The following is a 13,880-nucleotide window of genomic DNA, read 5'->3' as shown; positions in this document are numbered from 1 at the left end:
GAGATGGGAAAATGTGCTGCTTCCTTCATTTTATGAACTATGTGCCAGTAACAAGTTTTCTGCCACTTCCTCCCTACCTCTGTGCAAAGAGCAAAGAATTGAATTTAGGCCCTTCAAGGCCTAAAGAATTGATTCAGAATGCCTCATTCCTGCAAATTATGGCTGAGCATAGCATCCCAGGAGACTGACTCAGTCATATCAAGGGAAAAGACAACCCAGAAAGCAACTATTATTAGTGTGTGCCAAAAAATGAAAAGCCTGACACATTAGTGTACACGGAGAAGACTGTGAGATGAGACACACAACCTTCAGCACAGGTCCCTCACACACTCATTTATGTGACAGCCTGTGATAGGAGAAAGTTGACATCAGAGATATGAACTCAGCCCACAGAACAGCAGACTTAAGACCATGTGTCAAAAGTTTCTTTACTTGATATGCATCAGAGTCTAGATTCCACATTTGGGATTTATTTTGAACTTCTCATGTCTAACTGATGCTTGCAGTAACTTGCATGCTTTTAGCAGTCCTGAAAGCTGCTTTTATTTAAAAAACATTACCTTAAAAAGACATTATTATTTTTATTGATTATTCATTTTGTAAGCTGCTTGGAGTCAATCACAGAATAAGTGCTGGTTTTTCCTCCCAACCTCACACATAAAGGGAAGAAAGTTTTCCTCTTTATTTAAATAGCAGAACAAACACAGAAACTCATCCACCTAAGGTTTTATAAAATACCTGTCATTTTTCCCAATTATATTGCAAATTTTCACCAGTTTGCAGAATTCTTAAATATAATCACACTACAGTTGAGAAGTTTAACCTATCCAATAACTTGCACCTTGACAGAAACAGGTATTGTGGGATCTTTTTACTTCATGAGGAGTAGTGCAGGTAGTCATGGTCTGTCTGTTTTATAGTGTATTCTTTTGGTCAGGATATTGGAGATGCTTGTGACTGTTGTCACTCCCACAGTCCCCTGTGCATCATTTTCAGCTGCCAAAATAGTTCTCATACTCTTGAGCTAGCCTCTTCTCCCTCCCTGTTTTTTTCTGATACCCATAGCCTGACCCAACCTCTGTGTTTTCACAGGACTTTTAACTACCAGCCTGAGGCAAGCTAGCAGCAGCAGAGGAAGGAAGCGAATAGCTGAGGAAGCCACTAAGCCAATTTCCCATTAACCAAAAGAACAGAGTTATATAAATTTTCTTTGAGGTGAGGAAAACTGAGATGTGAAGGTCTCTCATAGCCTTCTGTAGGTCACTCATTAATTCACAACTTACTGAAGCTTGCAGAGCGTCCAATACTGATTTTTGCTAGCCAGGCCACATCCCAAGCTGTGTTTTCAGCCCTGGACTATGTGCATAGCAGAAGAGAGAGGCATAGTGAGCCTGAGGCTCACTGGGCTCTGCTTACTCCCCTTTACCAATTCAAGTGATCCATGTCTGCCCAAATATCAAGGTCCCGGTAACCCCACCGTGTGTCTCATTAGAAGCCTGGTGTGTACCACAGCACATATCCATCTGCTTGAGGCACCATGAAGTTGTGATGTGTGTGTAGAATTAAATGTCCATTTCAGTTTCCATGTTTGAGCTGAGGAGAGTGCCTACACTAGAAATATCAGTTTACTTCTTCCCCCACGTAATTTGAAATTTTCCTTCCTAGCTGTATTAACTTGTATTTACTGCAGCTCTCTTATTTTTGGATTCATGTGATTCCTTTTTCTTCTTTAGTTAGACTTTGTTACTTTTATCAGTTGATAGTCTAACATGTATGTGCTATATTTTAGAACAAATTGTCTCTTTAAAAAGAAGATGTAACCATGATATAGGAAACAGCCAATGAAAGTAATCTGCAAATGTTAAAGGCGTGCTGATATTTACTGCCTTGTTCCAGTAATACCACAACAGAGAAGTTTAATTTTTATAAATTAATTCTCCTATGTAAAGTCAGCTGTCAATCTCCAGCAGTATTGCTCTAAACAATGTTGTAATGTTATTTTTTATGAAAAGGAAGCTAAAAGAAGCATTCTATTGCTCAAAATAAAATGCCTCTGTTTAGTTTGGAAGTCACGTGGAATTTGAGAGTTGGACATATTTCATAAGCAGATTAAATTTTCTTTAGAAAACAGGTTTTTCTGAATATAAGTAGAGTTACATTATTTTTTTTGCAGGTATCAAGAAAATAACAGAACAGAGATATTACTCCTTAATTTTTGCCATGTTTGTAATTTTGTACTTCAGAGGAAAAACAACAAGATTTTAGTGGGAAATTGGTGCCACCCTTCAAAATCTAAATAGGACTTATTGTTCAGGATGGACACAACAGAGCTCTGCAGAACTCCTAGGCAGATGAAAAGTCACTTGGCAGTTTCACGTCACATAATGATTATATATACAGATACATATGATTCATCCCCATTTCCTAGAAATATGGAATGACTTAGTAAATCTATAATGTTGGATGAGGGCTTATGCTTTTCATTATCATGTAGTACAGCTTCAAGAACAATTATCACCATTAAAAGAAAGTAATCTTAAGAAAATCTATATAAAATATTTTTTGTCTTTGACAAACATAAAGTATTACTCATTAGAAGTTCTGGAAATCTGTCGAAAAAAAGGTCACCTTATTCTCTCATTCTAAGCAAGACTTGTGAAAAACTAATCTCAAATGTCTGGACTAGTGTCTCCTCTGTGTCAGAAATATTTAACTGTGTGTTATACATCCTCTGGAATTTAACAGTCCATTGCAGTTTAAGGAGCAGGCAGCTCCAGGTTCTTGCATTCTGGAAAGCAAAAACTAATTGCTCTCTGTCAATCCAGGCACAAATCCCAGATTTTCCTCTTTGGTTTTTGCATCTGGTGGCAAAGTCAGATTAAGAAGTTCTTGGCCCTTCTCTTCCCTGCGTGCTCCAGCTTCTTCCCAGGTGCTTTGTTCCTGTTGTCGCAACACAAGCTCCCTTCATCTGCACTGCTGCTTGGTGCTGGAGACCAAGTAAGGAACTGGAATCAATTTTTAAAAGATAAATAATATTATGTATTTTAACCCAGATCAGTCCCCAGTCTGTTTCCCAGAAAGCCCCTGGCAAAAAAGAAAGCACCATTATAAAGGTCATATCCTACAACAGAAGGGCAGGAATCAGATGCTAATGTGGAAAGAAACCTTGGAAGTGGCTGAGAGGCTGAATGTCTGAGTGCTGGGTTGTCCCTGGCAGAAGGTGGAAAGACACATCAGGGAATGAAGGTAAAAGACAATTATGGTTTTAAAATTAGGGTCCAAGAATAATGAACCATGTTTGTTAAATGGTATAATTTTGCTGTGTATCATCTTTAATGGATTCTGGGAACTATTTTTGACACCTGATTTGTTAAAAGAATGCACTCATTAAACAGGAAGGTGTCAAAGAGCAGCATTCTGAAAATAATAGTATGATGGCTTTTATATCCCAGGGGCTACAAATTGTGGTTGAATTTCCATGGTGATCTTTTCAGTCAAACTAATGCGCAACATTCAGATTTTGGGTAAAAGGGAAAATTATTCCTCCCATCCCTTGGGTACAAGGATGATCATCCACTGTACAACAAGTTTCAGAGTTTTATAATAGTTTCACTATGTAAATTGACTTTACTTGATAGTCTGCTCAGCTGTATCTATTCAGGAAATGTACCAGGAGATGTCTTGAGTTTGATGCAGGAGGCATAGCAAAGAAGGATGGGTGAACAGACTGACTCACTGTAGAGAGGTGAAAAAAACTTTGTAGGGAGGGAGGGAAATTAAACCTCACATGTATTACAGTAAGTTCTCAGCACATGCAATGGACTAGGCAGAAGAAATATTCCAAGTAAAGCTTTATGTAGTCATTATATTTTACCAGGTGACTAAACAGCATATCCCCAAGGCTTTTCTGTGCCTTCGATATGTCCTACTTGTGATTAGATACAGCGTTATTGAAATAGAGAATAACTGGCTTCTTATTCTCTTCCCTCTTACATCAACACACACCATGAGCCAAAGGAGTCAGAGAGGTGTAAGGGTATTAGCTCTAATTCCTAGGCTTTCCTATGACTAGCTTCCTATTGAACTGTTAGAGCAAAATAGATTATTTTCAGGTTTTATCCACAGGATTGTTTCCTCAGCTGCCCTCCTATCTCTCAAAGAAATAGCAGAACCCAACACAGATTCAAGTAGGAAAGGATAGGCTTTAGCAGGCACCTGATGCTCTCTGCAGAGATCACTGTCTGGATGGATATGGGAAATCTATTGAGTTTTTTCAAACCTCAGTCAATAAGCTTTCACACTGAAGATGAATTACTAGGAGCACTATGATGAACATAGTAAAACTAGAGGTTATTAATCTGCTTGTGAGCAGGAGCCAAAGGCTAATAACTTTCTCCATGCTGGGAAGCTCTTTCTGCTGCAGGACTAGACTGAGCTTTGCCTGAAGACATTGTTTTGTTTCAAAACCTATGAGTGCTCCTGTTTCTTCTATTCCACTTTGTATTTCTTGGGTATTTCAAGTCACACAGCTGCCATGATTAATGTTTGTAAACAACCTCCTCCTGGCAGCTCTGACGAAACACCCTCGTAATGAGAGAGAGAGCTAAAGGAAAGGGAAGAGGAGCACTCGCCATGATCTGTGAGGTAGGAAGTAGCTGTAAGACATCGAGATACACAAGAGGATGTAGGTGTCTGGAGCTTAGGCACAGTGGGTCTGGTCCTGGGGCAGAGGAGGGATGTCCATCTGCCTCCAAATGGGCTGTAGGAGTCTGCAAAGAGCACCTGGGGACTTCATGCTCAGCAGGCAAAGGTATCTTACCTGAGGAAGTGCCCACATTCCCCTGAGACCCTAGCCTCAGGGTGACATCATTTGCCACCATGGGCATCAGTTCTGGTCTGACATCCTGCTCTGCCTGAGGGGTGAATTCACCTCTAGAGCATTTGGTTTTCATGGGTAGTAACTCACTGGGTTTTGGCTGACTCACTGCTCAGTTGCCTGGGCAAAGCACACCCATGTGCCAGGGCCAGACCTAGCACCCCAGTGCAGGAGATGCTGGCTGAGCTGTGAGCGAGCTTCTCAATAGAGAAGGAACCCACATCCTCTCCCTGCTTCTGCCCAAGGGAGAGCTGAACCCTTTCCTCTTTTATGAGGAAATCTGAGAAAATGTCTCAAACCTCAGAGTGACTCTTCTGCCTGAACTTTCTTTGCGGGCAACTTCAGGTCCTGTCCTGAGGAGCCATCAGCCTCATGAGAGCCCCAGTGCTCTGTGTGGCACTCTGAGGGCTGCTAGCCATACATCACTTTAATCTCAGCAGCCCCTTTGCTGGTATTCAAGTCGTTGTTCAAGCAACAGACCACATATTCTTCTTTTACTTAGGTTTATTTACTCAGCAGAAGATTCAATATCCACACATACAGAGTTCTATCTCATCTGTTTCAGTTATTCACACTCTTATAAAGGGAATTAGTCTTTGGTTTTGGCCTAGGATTACCTGACTCATCCACAGCTTGGTTAGGTCAAAACACAAATTCTTTGAGGAAAGAGAGATATTTGTGGCTGATTCAATAGGAATTTTCCATCAGCAGTATTTAGCTTCCAGAGTGAGCCCTGATGCCATATTTCAGATACATTCTTGACACAGAGAATATCCTAAACTTCTGGGGATACCAGTTTTATCCTCTGGGACACAAGGAGAGCTCTCAGATGGACACATCGTTTCGCTCCTAGTGTCAGAGAGACTGGTAGCAGTCGAGAAGTGCCTTTTTTCTCTCAACTCATGAAATGCAGATACAATGATGTGAAGTACAAGCCCACAAAAAATGCTAACCAGCACTGCTTTGGAGTCACAGATCTGATAAAAACGTTCTCTTTGTTCCGAAGGAAGTCTCCCTGAAGCACACTTTATTCTCAGTTTTAATAACTTAGAAGTATTGTGATATTAGCCTTGTTTTGTTACAAAAAATGCTGAAACCCCAAGCCAGACTAAAGAAGATTAAGTTTCTCTTTATAAAAAAAAAAATAAAATCTGTGCTAGTTCTCTGAATAATGTCTAGGAGGTTATTTTTTTAAACAGCCTTCTGCATTTTTCAGCTTTTTTTACATTGTGTTAATGTGCTCAGAGTTATTTCTAGAATTCAAAAAGGCATGAAAAATCCCTTATTTTCTTACAATAACAGATACAGTTACCAGTAACTAGTTGTTAATAGAAACATTGATACTACTGGCCTCCTGATAACACTAGTAAAACAAACTGAATTTTGTTTACTTAAAGACTCATGAATAACATATATATGTACATGTATGTGAATATATATGCACAAACAGATAATATATATTTTAAAATAGAAAATTCTTTGAAATATGCAGCCAAGATTACTGATACTGTCCACAATAAATAGAAATTTAAAGAGAGGATGAGGCTGACACTCCTATACCAGCAACTTAAGGAAAGGCCCAGTGCCACAGCACTGTGAAGGAATCTCTTCATGGATGCACGATGCTGAGAGATGCAGAGCACAGAAAGGAAAGAGTTAAATGCACAGTTATGCTTGAATCCTTCTGTTGTAATAATCATGAAAAAAAGGATAGAGAACTATTATTATTATAAAATCTTTGCTGACATAAATTACAACTGCAAGAAATACGGAAATATTTGCCATATGAAGTGAGCAAAGAGTCAGAAGTCTACAGTTTGTTCTAATAAAACTTTCAAACTTCATGCTGGACACAATCCTGTCAATGGGGTAAAAGCTAAGCCTCTTAGATGTTCTACCCCATGAGATTTGTCTAGACAAACCAACCACTTCCTTTCCTCAAGGATGTTCATAACAAAACAGGAAAAGCCACAGGGTCTTGGTCATCTCTTCTTATGTAAAATCCCACAGCAGAAGAGGGGCTGAGGCAGTGGAAAGACACCCTGAAATTTTCCCCACTGCTAGTTGAATTTCAGTGCTGGAGCTTGCCTCTGGAAGCCCAGCTTTGGAGCCCTGGTCCATGCACAGCAATCGGACCATTAGAGCTCTCTGTCATGGTCCTTTCAAGATACTACATCAAAAAAATCCATAAATGACCTTTAAATGAACATTTTCTATAGCATAGGCCCCAGAACAATATTAATAAAGCTACGGTTTTTTGTAACATTTTCATCCATAGAAAGCAAAAATGGGGTTTATGTCTCCTTTCACCTTTCTCACATTCCAGCTCCTCTTTCCCTTGTATGCCTTGCTCTGTTTGTTCCTTCAGGTGAAGAGATTTTACATTCTTTCACTGAGTCTTTTCCCATGCTCTGTTAAGATTAAGGCTTTTTTTAGTCTTTAGGAGATTAATATCCATAGTTTGGAGTGTTGCTAATACCCTCTATTAGCTATATCACTTTAGTCAAGGGGGACCAATACAGGAGCTGCAAAAGCAGATAAACTGTAGATGAAAAGTATATCACGTAGCAAGGGTTGAATGTGATAGTGAATAAGCAAGTAGGTTTTGCTGTGAAAAGTGATGTAATGAATCAGCATTTCTGTTATGAGTGTTGTTATGAGTGTTTCTGCACTCATAGAAAAACTTTTTTCCTCACTGGGACACAATAAATCCCATTTCACACTCAGTGCCCCTGTAAAAGCTGTCAGCACTGCAGGCATAAAGGTAAACCCTCTCCGTGGCTGTAGCACCTCCTCCAAGGCTGCAGAGCCTGATACTGCTCCAGCTGCTTCTCAGCCTCTCCTAAGCTGTAGCATCATTCATACTCAAAAAAAATCACGGATGCGGGAAAGGCACTGGGGTTTACATATTAGCTAGAAACCACTGGGAAGCACAGATGTAAATGAGGTTATAACTGAGCTTGGTGATTCCTATTGACAAAAAACATGTTGCTGAATGGAGAAAAGACAGAACATCAAAGCCTCAGGTAACCTGCTGAAATAACCCAAACAGGAAACAAAAGTCAGCACCTTCATCAACGTGGCCCAAATAGGACAAGCCACCTTTCAGACAAGATTTCTACTTACACGCTCTTCTCTAAAAACTACCTGGTCTGCACCTTTGACTAATTTGAAGTGAGTGTGGTTTCTGCAGATCTAAGGTGGCAGCTCTTGATCTGCTTGGTGCTTCCTCAACACTTTCAGAGTAAGGGCTCTGCTTCTGTTCCCTTCCTCTGCCACACTGACACTCAGCAGACTGCTGAACAATTCAAATTTATTTAAAATTATATCAACAAGGAAAACCAATGATTAAAATCCATGAACGACCAATTCAGCTTCATGATGCTGTTTTAGGCATACAACACTACAAAATTCTATTATCAGCTAAATTAATTAATAAAGAATTTAATATGCCAGTAAAATCATTAGGTAATAAATCCAAATAAATGGGCTCCCCTACCATGAACAGATGAGGGGCTGAAGTTATCTTCCTCACCAGACAGATGGTTTCACTGTTCATTCTGATCAGCTTCTGTGCCTGTGCTAAGGCTGAGCTGTTAACTACGCTGCACACTTGTTTTGTGAACCAATTTAAAAGCCAAAGAAAGAGAGTTCAAAGGTAGTCCAGGTGTTTCATGAATAGACACAGCTCTGAGCATGGCACAGGCTTCAGGGCAACACCTCTCCTGAGTCTCTCCTTCCAAAATATTAGGTTATCAAAGAGCTGATTGTTGTAACTTTCACGAATGTAGATGTGAATGCAAAACTGCCTTTGTGAGTGATCAGGTCCTGCTAATCAGCAAACAAGACAGGAAAACTTTTTGCAGCAGTCTGGAGTTCTCTTAATGGGTATAAAGGGGTTTCTTACCCATGCTGCCCTGGTTTCCTTCAGTGCACAGCTCTTTTGAGCTCATGCCTTCCCTGATCACTGTAATTAATAGCCAGTTGGGACTGACTGTAGCCTTTGGTGTCAGTGAAGAAGGGGACTTCTACCAGTTTTGGTGCAGCTTCTCCAGTGCCAGTGAGCTCAGTAAACACCAATACTTGGTGTCTACCTTGGAGTGACGGGTGGGAGGAAAGGACACTTGTGGAATCTAGATGAACGTGCTTTTCAGATTCACGGACATGGATGAACAGGTCTGAATTGTTGCCTTTTCTTCTGTGGTTGTTTGTAATCAGAACTACACATGAAGAGAATAAATATTATGATTATATATTTTTCCATGAATTAAAAATGAGAAACAGCATTGAGTCTTCAGTCGTGGGGAATAAAAAATGAATTGTTATTAAAACCAGGACCATTTTTTGTTTTGTCATGCTAACACCATTTTCATTTGTCTCCTGCCTTCTCCCCAAAGTACTTCACTGGTTCCTAGAAGACTTCCTTGCAACTAATGAGGATTTCACCCTTGCAGGATTATAACCTCATTGAAAGCCAAGGAAGCACCAAGAACTGAGGAATCTCTAAGTAGAAAATAGGATGCTTTCAATGAAAGAGGTCAGAGAAACAAAGAAGCATCCGAGGCAGGAGGTGAAAACATTGATGCGCCAAGGTTCACACTGAGCACACTGCCAGCTCCAAGCTGAATTATTCTCCATGGACGAGACCAGAGATTGCTAAATCTGAAGATGTGTTGGAAAAGGCAGCATGAGCCCACCGGGGGCACCAGGTTGCCACTCTGTACCACATTAGTGCCTCTGGTGATAGTGCATGGTCAGTGTGAAGCAGAGAATGGACACCTACCAGTGGACAAACCAGGCTTCAAAGCAGCCAGAATTTGGGCTGCACAGAGTGAGCTATGGATTTCCCATCACCCAGCACCTCCATGTCTGGCAGCAGCTCGAAGAGGGCAAAGGAAAGGTTGTTTCCTGCCTTGCTCAATACCAGACCAAGGGACCATTCAAGCAAGGCAGAATATATAAGATCCACACGTATAGAAATGGACTTTTTAAACCACCAGCATTCACTGTTGCAAAGTATTAGCAAAGGCAAGACTAAACATAATTCAAACGGAAACTGAAATTCCAGATGTCATTGAATTTTTGGTTGCATAAACCTTTGAAAACTTTGGAAATGCTGTAAATTTCATGCTATTTCTCTGAGCAGGTGAACACAGGAGAGGGTGGAGGAGTTAGGAAAAATTTTGTGGGCAGATTCTGTCATAATTATTGACATGAGAGTTCTTGCGCTTCCCCTCAGAAAGCAACTAGTTCTCTGCAGAAACAAGATAGGAACACAAGTAGCCAGTAGGTCAATTTTCTTTCTCCTGAGAATCCTCAATAATATAAAGGAAAGGGTAATATCAGAATTGCAATCCAGCAACAAATTTTCCCTCAGATCTTCTGTTTTCTGCTTGGGTTTTTAATGCCCAAAATTGCACTGAAAAATATATTGTAAAAGTAGTTTTCTGTCTGTTGCATCAGCATCAGTTTTTTATATTAGGACAAAATAGTTAAAGCAAAATGCTTACTTCCCTGCTTAATTACCTGTCACTTGTTTTGGGTGGAGTTTTTTTCTTTTTTTTCTTTTTTTCCCCCCCCATTTGTTTGTTCATTCTTTGTTGTTTTGTGTTTGTTTGCTGGTTTTTTTTAAAAGTCTGCTGCATTCTTTATGTTTTGTGCTCCATGCACAGTAATAAAAATTCTTATGGTGAGTTTTGACTTCAGAGATACTTCTATAAATTAATTGGTCTCATGAGCATTTGAACACCTCCATAGTTTCCCAAACAGACTCTCAGAAACAGTCTGTCCTAAACATCAAGAAAATAAGTACCTCCAGTTATTACTGATTTCCACTGACCCCTTCATGCATGACAGTGACTTTATTTTCTCTCTGATCCTAAAACCTCCATAATCTGATTTCATTTTAAGTACATGAATGAGAACAACTGTTTTATATGAGTAGAATTCAGACTGGTTGTTACAATATATATGTGCCAGCCATTATCACTTTGAGGTATTGTGGTTATTTTTTTCCAAATGTCTCCTTAGATTAACAGTATAAAACACCAACTGCCATTTAATATAATTTTGAACAATGCTATTTGGATGGACTAAATGGCGAGTCATGAAAGCAGAATGGGGTCAGAAGGTTTAACAGTATCTTAATGAGTCCACTAGAGGACATCTTCAGCACATAGTGAGACAAGAAAAAGATGTTGGATTTTTACTGTAATTAATAATAGTAATAACAATAACAACTATACTACTGATAATACATGGCTATATATATTATATCTCACCATTGTTCTCAAAACACTTCTACAAAGGCAGGTAAGATGGTTCAACTCCAGTAAAAGGTAGAGAGAAGGAAATGCACAACTAGCAACAAAATACCCACTTTTCCCTATCTAGTTAGGGTCCCACCATTTCTCTCTCTCACTGTATTTGGATATGTGTTGCTTTTGTTTCTCCAGTTCCACAATATGTGTAGCATTAAAAAATAAATTGGTGGTAGGGAAGCTATACAAAATTTGCAGCTGCTTAAACTACAAATTCATGGGAGGAAATGCCTTGCAGCAGAGTTGAGCTCTATTAACAATTTTCCAATTGTAATGTGGAGAGCACTAGAGCTAACTGATGCTAGATGTGCATATTATAAGGAAAGGTAGAACCAGTACTGGAGATATTTGGCCTACCTCATCTCATTAGGATTTAGTGGCTGGTTTGTGTATCACACTCTGATCTTATGAGGTCACCACTCTGTGCCCCTGCTGACACTGCTGAGGAGATAAATGCATGGTAAGCTGATGGAAATAATCTTTCTCCCCAGCGCCTTCCTTTAATAGTAAGGGAATGTACCAGTTTCAGAGATATGGGAATAGATGCAAGGAGAGGCCAAATTTTGGACAAAATTTCTGATACACTAGTCTCAAAATGGCATATATATGCCATGTTTTTGCTTGGTCGAAGAATTAATGACCTGAAATATGCACTGCAAGTTCTGCTTGTGCCCCAGTACAGGTGAGGGAAGTTGGTCACACTGGTGGGATGTGACATGGGTTGGACACCAGCCCTGCAGTGTCAGAACCACGGTCAACTGAAAATATGACATTTCTGTCCATCTCTTCCAGAGGAGACACAGACACCAGGCGGTCTTGGTAGTGATTTAATATCTGGAAAAATAGTTGTAGCAGCATTTATTATTATTGGTGTTACAGCAGCACCTAGAGACCCCTCCTGGGACTGGGATTGCTTTACCTTGGCAATAGGCAAAGAGGGGCTGAAGGAGGGACCTTGCAGTGAAGACTTTACAGTCTAAACGGTAAAGACAGATAAAAGTTGGAGTGGAAAGACTTGAGGAACAAAATGAGAGGCTTGCATCCGCCAGCAAATACGCTGGGCTACACTTGGATTTATTATCACCTAAGTACAAGGGGACTCAAAACATCCTGGTGAGCTGGCTGCATTAACACACAGTGGTTTAGGCTGAAGTTTAATAAATAGGGTTACCTTTGGGCTTGATTTATCAGGAAAGGCAGTTTTAGAATTAAACAATATGGATTTTTTACTTTCTATGCTCCAAAATAACAAGTTTCCTGTTCGTTGAGATAATTTCAACATTGAAAGAGCTGCAGATGAGGCTATATGGAAAATAAATATTAAGATACTAGTGCTTATCAAAATCAGCTGGACTTTTGGAGTGTTGTTATAGTGAGCTGGAAACCAGAGATTCTGGTCTTCATTCAAGCTACTGTAAGAATGAATCATTCTTTCTGCCTGTTACCTGAAATGAAGAAACATCATAATTTTCATTTTTGGTTCATTCAGGAAATGGACAGAAAACCACAACCATGTTAATTTTCTAATTCTGAGAAGTTTTCATTAATGATAGAGACAAAGAACATCTTTTTTTTTTTTAATATATTTCCATTGTTAGGATCCTCAAGTCTCCTGTCTGGAAAGCTTAACACAAAATTGGAAGCATAATTAGGGACATCCATGAAAATATTGGCCTTATTTCTTTCTGATCTTATGACACATTCCTGAAAATTGTGTATCCCACCACTAGCAGTAAATCTTTCTGTGTGCCTATAGAAAAGAGAAAAAGAGTATTTGGCATAGAGTTTGTTAATTTGAACTTATTAATTTTCATTAGAAATAATATTTTCCCACTTTTCCCAAGTGCAGCTTTATATGAGTTAGGAACGTAGTGAGACCTAAGGCAAAGTGAATATTTCCTGTATCTTGCTGACAATGCTTTCAGGAATCAATATTTTTAGAGAAATCTTTTTTCAAAATATTTTTTCTTTTCCTTTTTTGTTTGTAGTTAATGCTGCCTTAAAGAAAGCGTTTACTCTCTAGTGCCTGTGCACGGATAAGGGTGATACACAGAAAAATATAAACCTTACTAGAAATAAATAAAACCATGGACTCTTCTGTGTTTATTTTCCAATTGCTTCCTCAAAGTAGTGTAAAACTTTATAAATACATAGAGTGTTCTCTGATGCTGTGGAGTGAAGGATATCCTCTGTTCTGGGAGAAGCAAGAAGGGAGAAGTGGTGTTCAGCACTCAGCCTCTTTGGTACAGTCCCTTCAAATATTAGCACAAATTCTCAAAATCTGTTTCCCAGTCTTAGATTATTTCACTAGGAGGGAAAAAAAAAAAAGAAAGGAAAAAAAAAAAGACATAAAGACATTTTGTAATTTTTCATCCCCGAAATACAAACTTTCCAGTGCTCAACTTGAAGCATCATCCTGAAAGCATACAAGAATAAAACAATGGTATAGTTTTACCACACTAACTGTTCTCCAATGAAATTACATTCCCAGGATGTCACATCTGCTAAACTTAATTCTTAAATCCCTGAGAAAAGTCCTCTACACAGAAATGGGCTCAACTGGTCAACAAACTGGTTTTGAGAGGGTATATCCCTCTGCTAAATACTCTGAGTAACGTGATGTAGTTCTAGTTAGAAAAATAAGAAGGACCTTAGTTTTGCAGGGCTTTTTTCTCAATGCCACT

Source organism: Corapipo altera, unplaced genomic scaffold (assembly GCF_003945725.1).
Source record: "Corapipo altera isolate COAL_440 unplaced genomic scaffold, ASM394572v1 44, whole genome shotgun sequence".
In the NCBI taxonomy this organism is placed as follows: domain Eukaryota; kingdom Metazoa; phylum Chordata; class Aves; order Passeriformes; family Pipridae; genus Corapipo; species Corapipo altera.
This window is presented reverse-complemented; position numbering follows the sequence as displayed.